This window comes from Pongo pygmaeus, chromosome 6 (assembly GCF_028885625.2).
Source record: "Pongo pygmaeus isolate AG05252 chromosome 6, NHGRI_mPonPyg2-v2.0_pri, whole genome shotgun sequence".
Lineage (NCBI taxonomy): Eukaryota > Metazoa > Chordata > Mammalia > Primates > Hominidae > Pongo > Pongo pygmaeus.
This window is the reverse complement of record NC_072379.2, coordinates 100183838-100192137: the sequence shown is the minus strand read 5'-3', so window position 1 is coordinate 100192137 and position 8300 is coordinate 100183838. Positions and strand designations below refer to the sequence as shown.

At 43.6% G+C, this 8300-nt stretch overlaps 1 long non-coding RNA gene across 1 annotated transcript; it reads left to right on the top strand.

The window, feature by feature from the left end:
- Nucleotides 1-2199: 2199 nt before the first annotated feature.
- Nucleotides 2200-8092, top strand: LOC129041714 (uncharacterized). Its single transcript, XR_008503899.1, has 3 exons — nucleotides 2200-2485; nucleotides 2784-2982; nucleotides 6597-8092. It is a non-coding gene; the product is annotated as an uncharacterized LOC129041714 (long non-coding RNA).
- Nucleotides 8093-8300: the final 208 nt, after the last annotated feature.

Here is an 8300-nt window from a genome sequence, read left to right as displayed (position 1 = left end):
TCATTTCTTAGGTCTATTAGTAATTGTGTTATAAATTTGGGAGTTCCAGTGTTAGGTGCATATATGTTTAGGATTGTGATACTTCTCTTTTGGACAAGGCCTTTTACCATTATATAATGTCCCTCTTTGTCTTTTTTAACTACTATTGCTTTAAAGTTTTTTGTCTGATGTAAGAATAGCTACCTCTGCTTGCTTTTGGTATCCATTTGCATGAAATGACTTTTTCCACCCCTTTACTTGAAGTTTATGCGAGTCCTTACATGTTAGGTGAGTCTCCTGAAGGCAGCAGATAGTTGTTTGGTGAGTTCTCATCCATTCTGCAGTTCTGTATCTTTTAAGTGGAGCACTTAGGCCATTTACAGTCAATGTTAGTATTGAGATGTGATGTACCATTCCATTCATCATGCTATTTGTTGCCTGTGTACCTTGGCTTTTTGTTCTTGCTTTTTAAATCGTATTTTTGTTTTATAGGTCCTGTGAGATTTATGCTTTAAAGAGGTTCTGTTTTGATGTGTTTCCAGGATTTGTTCCAAGATTTAGAGCTCCTTTTAGCAGTTCTTGTAGTGGTAGCTTGGTAGTGGCGAATTCTCTCAGCATTTGTTTGTCTGAAAAAGACTGTATCTTTCCTTCAAATATGATGCTTAGTTTTGCTGGTTACAAAACTCTTGGCTGATAATTGTTTTGTTTGAGGAGGATGAAGATAGGGCCCTAATCCCTTCTAGCTTGTAGGGTTTCTGCTGAGAAATCTGCTGTTAATCTGAAACGTTTTCCTTTATAGGTTACCTGGTGCTTTTATTTCACAGCTGTTAAGATTCTTTCCTTCATCTTAACTTTAGATAACCTGATGACAGTGTGCCTAGGCAATGATTTTTTTTGTGATGAATTTCCCAGGTGTTCTTTGTGCTTCTTGTATTTGGATGTCTAGGTCTCTAGCAAGGCTGGGGATGTTTTCCTTGATTATTTCCCCAAATATGTCTTCCAAATTTTAGATTTCTCTTCATCCTCAGGAACACTGATTATTCTTAGGTTTGGTCATTTAATATAATCTCAGACTTCATGGGGGCTTTGTTAATATTTTTTTCATTCTTTTTTCTTTGTCTTTGTAGGATTGGGTTAATCCTACAAAGCTCTGAATTTCTTTCTTCTACTTGTTCAACCCTACTACTGAGACTTACCAGAGCATTTGTCTATAAATGTGTCCAATGTTTCCTGAAGTTTTGATTGTTTTTTCTTCATGCTATCTATTTTCTTGAATATTTCTCCCTTCACTTCTTGTATCGTTTTTTGGATTTCCTTGCACTTGGCTTCAACTTTCTCTGGTGCCTCCCTGATTAGCTTCCTAATTAACCTCCTGAATTCTTTTTCAGGTAAATCAGGGATTTCTTCTTTGTTTGGATCCATTACTGTTGAGCTAGTGAGATTTTTGGTGGTGTTAAAGAGCCTTGTTTTGTCATATTACTTGAGTTGGTTTTCTGGTTCCTTCTCATTTGGGTAGGCTCTGTCAAAGGGAAGGTCTAGGGCTGAAGGCTGCTGTTCAGATTCTTTTGTCCCATGGGGTGTTCCCTTGGTGTAGTACTCTCCCCCTTGTCCTGTGGATATGGCTTCCTGAGAACCGAGCTGCAGTGATTGTTATCTCTCTTCTGGGTCTAGCCACCCAGCAAGCCTACCAGACTTTGGGCTGGTACTGGGAGTTGTCTGCACAGAGTCCTGTGATGTGAACCATCTATGGGTCTCTCAGCCATGGATACCAGCATCTGTTCTGGTGGAAGTGGCAGGGGGGTGAAATGGACTCTTTGAGCGTTCTTAGCTTTGGTGGTTTAATGCTCTATTTTTGTGCTGATTGGCTTCCTGCCAGGAGGTGGCGCTTTCCAGAGAGCATCTGCTGTGGTAGAATGGGGAGGAACTGGCAGTGGGCAGGGCCCTAGAACTCCCAAGAATATATGCCCTTTGTCTTCAGTTGCCAGCGTGGGTAGGGAAGGACCAGGGCTAGGTGTGTCTGAACTCAGACTCTCCTTGGTTGGGCAGGTCTTGCTGTGGCTGCTGTCGGGAATGGGGGTGAGTTTCCTGGGTCAATAGAGTTGTGTACCTAGGAGGATTATGGCTGCCTTTGCTGAGTCATGAGGGTTGTCAGGGAAGTGGGGGAAAGCCAGCAGTCACAGGCCTCACCCAGCTCCCACGCAATCCAAAGGGCTGGTCTCGCTCCCACAGTGCCTACCCTAACAGCACCAAATCTGTTTCCAGGCAGTGGGCAAGCAGGGCTGAGAATTGCCCCAGACTACCCACCTCCCAGCTGCAAAGGAAAAGGGCTCAGTTCTTCCCCCACCTGTGGAGTCTGCATGCTGGATTTGCGTTCTCTCCAGAGTTCTGGCCAGGAGGCTTCTCGCCTGGTTCAAATTGTTATAAAGTTCAGCTGGAGACTTCCTTCTCCCTGCGGCATTTTCCCCACACCTCTGGCTGCCCTCCTGAAGGATCCTTGTGGTGCCAGGTAAGAATGGCCTGCTTGGGGTCCCAGCGAGCTCCCAGGCCCTTTCCCACTGCTTCCTCTACCCTTGTAGTTCACTCGGCTCTCGAAATTGACTCAGCTCCAGGTAAGGTCGGAAACTTCTTTCGCAAACTAGGCCTTCAGTTTCCCCAGTGGGGGTGTGTGTTCGGGGGCAGAGGGTCTCCTTTTCCCACTTCCACAGTTGGGGCACTTACAGTATTTGGGGTGTCTCCTGGGTCCTGCAGGAGCAGTCTGCTTCCTTCAAGAGGGTCCTCTCAGGATTTCTGGTTTATTCCTGCAGTTGTTCTGGAGCTAAAATTCATGATGTGAGCCTCCGTATGCTGCTCTGTCTGTCCAAGTCGGAGCTGCAATCTGGTTCTGCCTCCTGTCTGCCGAAATGATCGCTGTTGTAGTTTGTGTGTGTCTTCTTTTGAGAAATGCCTTGCGCCCTCCCGCTCTTCCAGGATAACTCAGGGCCTCCATCTCCTCATTTGAAAACTGTAAGTGGCATCTACCTCCAGGTCATATTTAATAGCTTTCACAACTGGTATGGCCCAGGCCAATGAGAATAGAAGTGGATTATAAATAATTCATTAGGACTTACCGGTGCCAACCATCTGAATATCAGCCCTCTTGGGGTTAAATTAAGTGAGTTAAGTGAGAATTAAGTGAGGTAATATGCTTGGCACAGTAATATGAAGTGGCTATAGGGTTATCCTCATGGTCCTGGATGCCCAGAACGTGAATGGTTTCACTGAGATTACATGAGGTGCCAGTGGGCGGTAGCCTGCGATGAGACTCTGTGAACACACCCAAGGCCTTAAAGGAGAGAGAGTGCTGTGGCACTCTCAGAGAAGAAACCCAGGATGCTTTGGGGAAGAGGCTGGCAGCCTGGTCTTGTTCTCTGCACGTGGAGGCCTCTGGACCATGCACCTGACTATCAAGCCTGTACAGAAGGCAGAGGTGAGGCAGGAGTTAAGCGGTCTGTGAAGGAGGAGGCCGGCTCTATTTTTCAGCTGTTGGTCTGTTGAAACAGGTGGATGAGTTTGAGCCTGAAAGGTAATAAGTAAAGGAAAAAGACTGGGAGCACTAGGCTCTGGGATGCCCTCTGCATGAGAATGATGGGGACTAAACCTGTTTGAGGGGAAGGTGTAGACAGAAATAAACACGCCACAGCCTGGAGTCCAGAACCTTGAAAGTTTAATGAGAACAGTTAGTGAAGCACTGCCCTGTGATTCATCTCCTCACAAACAACACTTAAATCACGTAGGATCAGGGTGGACAACGATCATCTCATTTAGCTACTTAAAGTTTATTCGGAACTCTTAATAGCATGTTGTCAATAGGACCTGGCTTCTAAATCCAGGCAGATAAAAGTCCATTCGTTCCTCAGAGTGGAGGACTTAGGATCTGAGCCAACTCCATAAGCCTGATGCACCTGAATACGTGAGAAAAGGCAAAAGGAGATGGGAGTGAAGGGAGTTGATGGGAGTTGCTGTGGTTTTGTGGGTTCTTTTTTTTTTTGCTTTTAAAAAATTATTTTATTTTTTTATGATCGCCTCCCAATAAGTCTTAGAAAAGTAATATTGAGGCCAGGCGCAGTGGCTCACACCTGTAATCCCAGCACTTTGGGAGGCCAAGGTGGGCAGATCACTTGAGGTCAGGAGTTTGAGACCTGTTCGAGCCTGGCCAACATGGCAAAACCTCATCTCTACTAAAAATACAAAAATTAGCTGGGCATGGTTGTGGGTGCCTGTAGTCCCAGCTACTCAGCAGGCAGAGGCAGGAGGATCGCTTGAACCCTGGAGGCAGATGTTGCAGTGAGCTGAGATCATGCCTGTGCGCCTGTGCACTCCAGCCTAGGTGACAGAGTGAGACTCTGTCTCAAAAAAAAAAAAAAAGAAAGGTAATATTGACAAAGGCAGTCACTGAATAGAAGGTTGCTGTTAGAGGGAATATTGCTATTGTGTTTTGTGAGCAAATGAACATATTATACAAGCAGCAAGTTATAAGGGCTGTGCACACAAGGGCAGAGTTTAGTATTATCAGAAAATAAAACTTACAGCCGAATGTATCTGATGCATATTTAATAAGAGCCTAACCAAAGGATATTAGAGCTATAAGGGACCTTGACGATTATCTAATTTAACCTTCTCATTTGCACCCATGAGGAAAAGAAATGCAGAGATAACGTGTCCTGGGTTTACACAGTCTACAAGGGGTAGAGCAGGGATTGGCAATCGAGGACTCAGCCCCTCAACTCTCTGTCCAGGGCCATGCACTTCATCATTACTGTGCTTCAGAGGCCTTAACTGTCCATAGAGAAACATGTCATGATTTTGTTGCAACTAGACAAAGCCCTCGGGGAGGCAGCTAGGGAAGGGAGAATGGAACAGAGCCAACATAGCTCAGGAGATCTTAAAATGCATGGATCTGGAAGCCAAAGGGCAGAGTCTTCCGCTTCCCTGAGAGGAGGTGTCTAGAGGTGTCAATTGCAACTGTACGTTAGCTATGGATAAAGGATTTGACAAAGTTCAATGAAAGCGTATGTGAGAATCAGTTGGCTACATGGAATTTACAATACAGAGTATTATGTAGTTTACTATTATTTGCTTATTGTGGGATATACATCATTTATAGCAGCAAAACGTATAATAAATGTATACATATATAGGCATTTTTTTTCAGAGAACTACTTGTGAAACACCAGCATACTTCTGCTTACACAGATATAAAAATACATAAGATAACACAAATTTGAAGTGGATGAGAAAGAAAAAGGAACAACAAGAAGAGGAACATATTAGAATAGGAAATAACAGTAATAGAAAATTTCATCTCCTTGTGTGCAGCTATATGACATGGTTGGCCACAGATTTTGTGTCTAAGCTTCCTAGCAGATCTTGTATACAGAACATTTGATTAGGTACCCAAGTTTTAGTGCTTTGGTGAGAAATTGTGAAGTTTCTCCTAAGCACAGTCCAGGAAGAATTTTATCCTGAGGATCTGGGGAGAGAAACAATGTGTTTTTATAAATGTCAGCATTGTCCTTAGAGTAAACCCTCATTTAGAGACACATAGGGCAGGGCAAAGTGGCTCCCACTCCTGTAATCCCAGCACTTTGGGAGGCTGAGGTAGACCACTTGAGATCAGGAGTTTGCGACTAGCCTGGGAAACATAGCGAGACACTTTCTGTACAAAAAATGAAAACAGCCAGGCATGGTGGCACATGCCTGTAGTCCTAGCTGCTTAAGAGGCTTATGTAGGAGCATCACTTGAGCCCAGGAGTTTGCAGCTGTAATGCACTCAAACTTCAATGGAGTGCCACTGCACTCCAGCTTGGGTAATACAATGAGACCTTGACTCTTAGGAAAAAAAAAAAAGTCACAGGGATGCTTCCAGTGGAGCCCCTTGTCAAAGGCTGAAAACATTTTGCTAAAGTGTACTTGTAAGTGACATACATTAAAGTACTTATGGATGAAATAATAGAAACTCTAGAATTTACTTTAAAATATTGTTGTTTTAGTCTGTTTTGTGTTGCTATAACAGAAACCTGAGACTGGGTAATTTATAAAGAACAGAAATGTATTCTCTCAAATTCTGGAAGCTGGGAAGTCCAAGATTAAGGCATCAGCATCTGATTAGGGCCTTCTTGCTGTGGCCTCACATGATGGAAGGTGGAAGCATGAGAGAGGAGGGAGACTGTGTTCTCACGTGCAGAACAGCGGAAGAGGGAAAGAGAGAGAACTCACTCCCCAAGACCTTTCCATAGTGGCATTAATCCAGTTGCAAAGGCAGAGCCCTTGCGACTTACCTCCTGAAAGGCCTTACCTTCCAACACTGTTGCATTGGGGAGATTACGTTTCCAACACATGAATTTAGGGGGCACGTTGAGACCATAGCTACTATATACAACACACACACACACACACACACACACACACACACACACACCCCTGTTGGAATGAATAATTGAAGCAAGAAGAACAAAATATTGATAAACATTGATGGTGAGTGATGCACAGTTGGGGATCCACGATACTCCTGTCTCTACTTTGAGACAAGACTGAATCTGACTAAATCTGACTAACGTCTTTCATCTCTTATGTTATAGCCGTTCCTCCCCTTCACCTCCACCTGATTATTCATGTGGTGAAGAAACTGGGCTACTTGTCCTGTAGAATCGCCCATATTGTGGATTTGGCCATTGCTTCCACATGATGATAAGAGAATGTTACATTAGCAGAGACATCCATTAAACAGGAGAGCTGAGGCCATCTGACGCTAAGAATCACAATAACAGGCACAAAGCCAAAAGGGAAGGAAAACAGGGGCCAAAATGATGAGGGGAGCCAAAAAGCGTGAGAAGAAGCACTCTCAGCCTCACTGGCTCCTGACTTCTCTCTGAGTGAGTTCCAGCTTTCTGCATCTCCCCTCCTTGCCCTGGCACCTCGGCCTTCAGGCAGGACGGTGGGGTGAAGGCAGCGAGGGAGGAAGGTGCTGGAGCATCTCCCCCTCTGCCTGCACTGCTGGGCTAACACTTACAAAGGAAGATTTGAAAAATTCTTTGAAACTACACGCTCAAAGAAAGGACAAATGCGCTTCCAATCAAATCAGTGTTGAAGGGGCAGCATCTTTATCATCTGCCATCCTTAGGATTCATTTCACATTCAAATAAATAGAAAACTACTTGCAAAGGCAAATTAGACCCAGATTTACCCGCAGGTGGCATTTCACGCCATAACTTGATGGCACTTCATCAACATCGGCTTTTCTGGGCTCACTGATTTGTTCATGCTATATGAAAAGTGCTTTACCATAATTTTTCATTATCCTCACAAGTTATGCCATTTGGAATCATGTAAGGTGGCTAATGTTTCAGGGATTCTTTTAAACACTTTACAATCAGAGATTCAAAGGCCAACTGCTGGTGACTCAGGGACCATTAAGACATCTGAGACATGACCATGATTAAAGATTAGTTGCGATAGTTATTTGGATATTATAGAGTCTTTGAAATTTAGAAACACTCACACAAACTAATGACGATGAGCATCCGGGGCTTGGTGTTTCTCTGGTTCAGCTGCAGTAGAGGCGGGCGGCTCTCAATTCAGGCTCACTCCAGGTCAGTTTCACAAGAAAACGCCAGTGCTGCCCCCAGCTCCCCTAGCTGCTAGGGCAGGTATTTCTATTTTCCATGCAGCACAGAAGAGGGGGCCTCACCACAGACACCAGGAAGAATAATGTCAAACCCATAGCAATTCAAACCTGGGAGAAGCTTGACAACTGAGGATTGGTCTTGTCAATCCTACCAGCAGGTCTTGTCCAGTTTAAAAAAATGAAATACAACAGAATGCAACAGAATGGGAAACAATCAGAGCACATTAAAAGAATAAGTACTACTTTGTGAAACTTTTCAGTTATGTATGTGGGTATCAGTGTGTACTGAGGGTTGAGGAGAAATGTATTTTTAAAATGTGAGTCAAGTTAAAAGGCCTCAAAGAATGATGCTCTAAGAAATTATATACTGGAGACAGTCACAATTATATATTGGATGACGAAAAACAAAATAAAAATTAAAAATTAGAAATTTATAATTTACCCCTGGAATAAGCCACACTTATAGAAGCGATTACTTGGAAACATCACAGTGGTCTTGAATCAATGCTTTTTTTCCTCCTGCTGCTCATGAGCTGTAGAATCAATGCTTAAACATTTCCTTAACAACAAGTTGAAAATGAAACAAACCTGTTATCTTTTCTATCTTACCTCCCTGAGGTATGTATAAGTTTGATCAATTTCTCTGCTCAGGTAATAG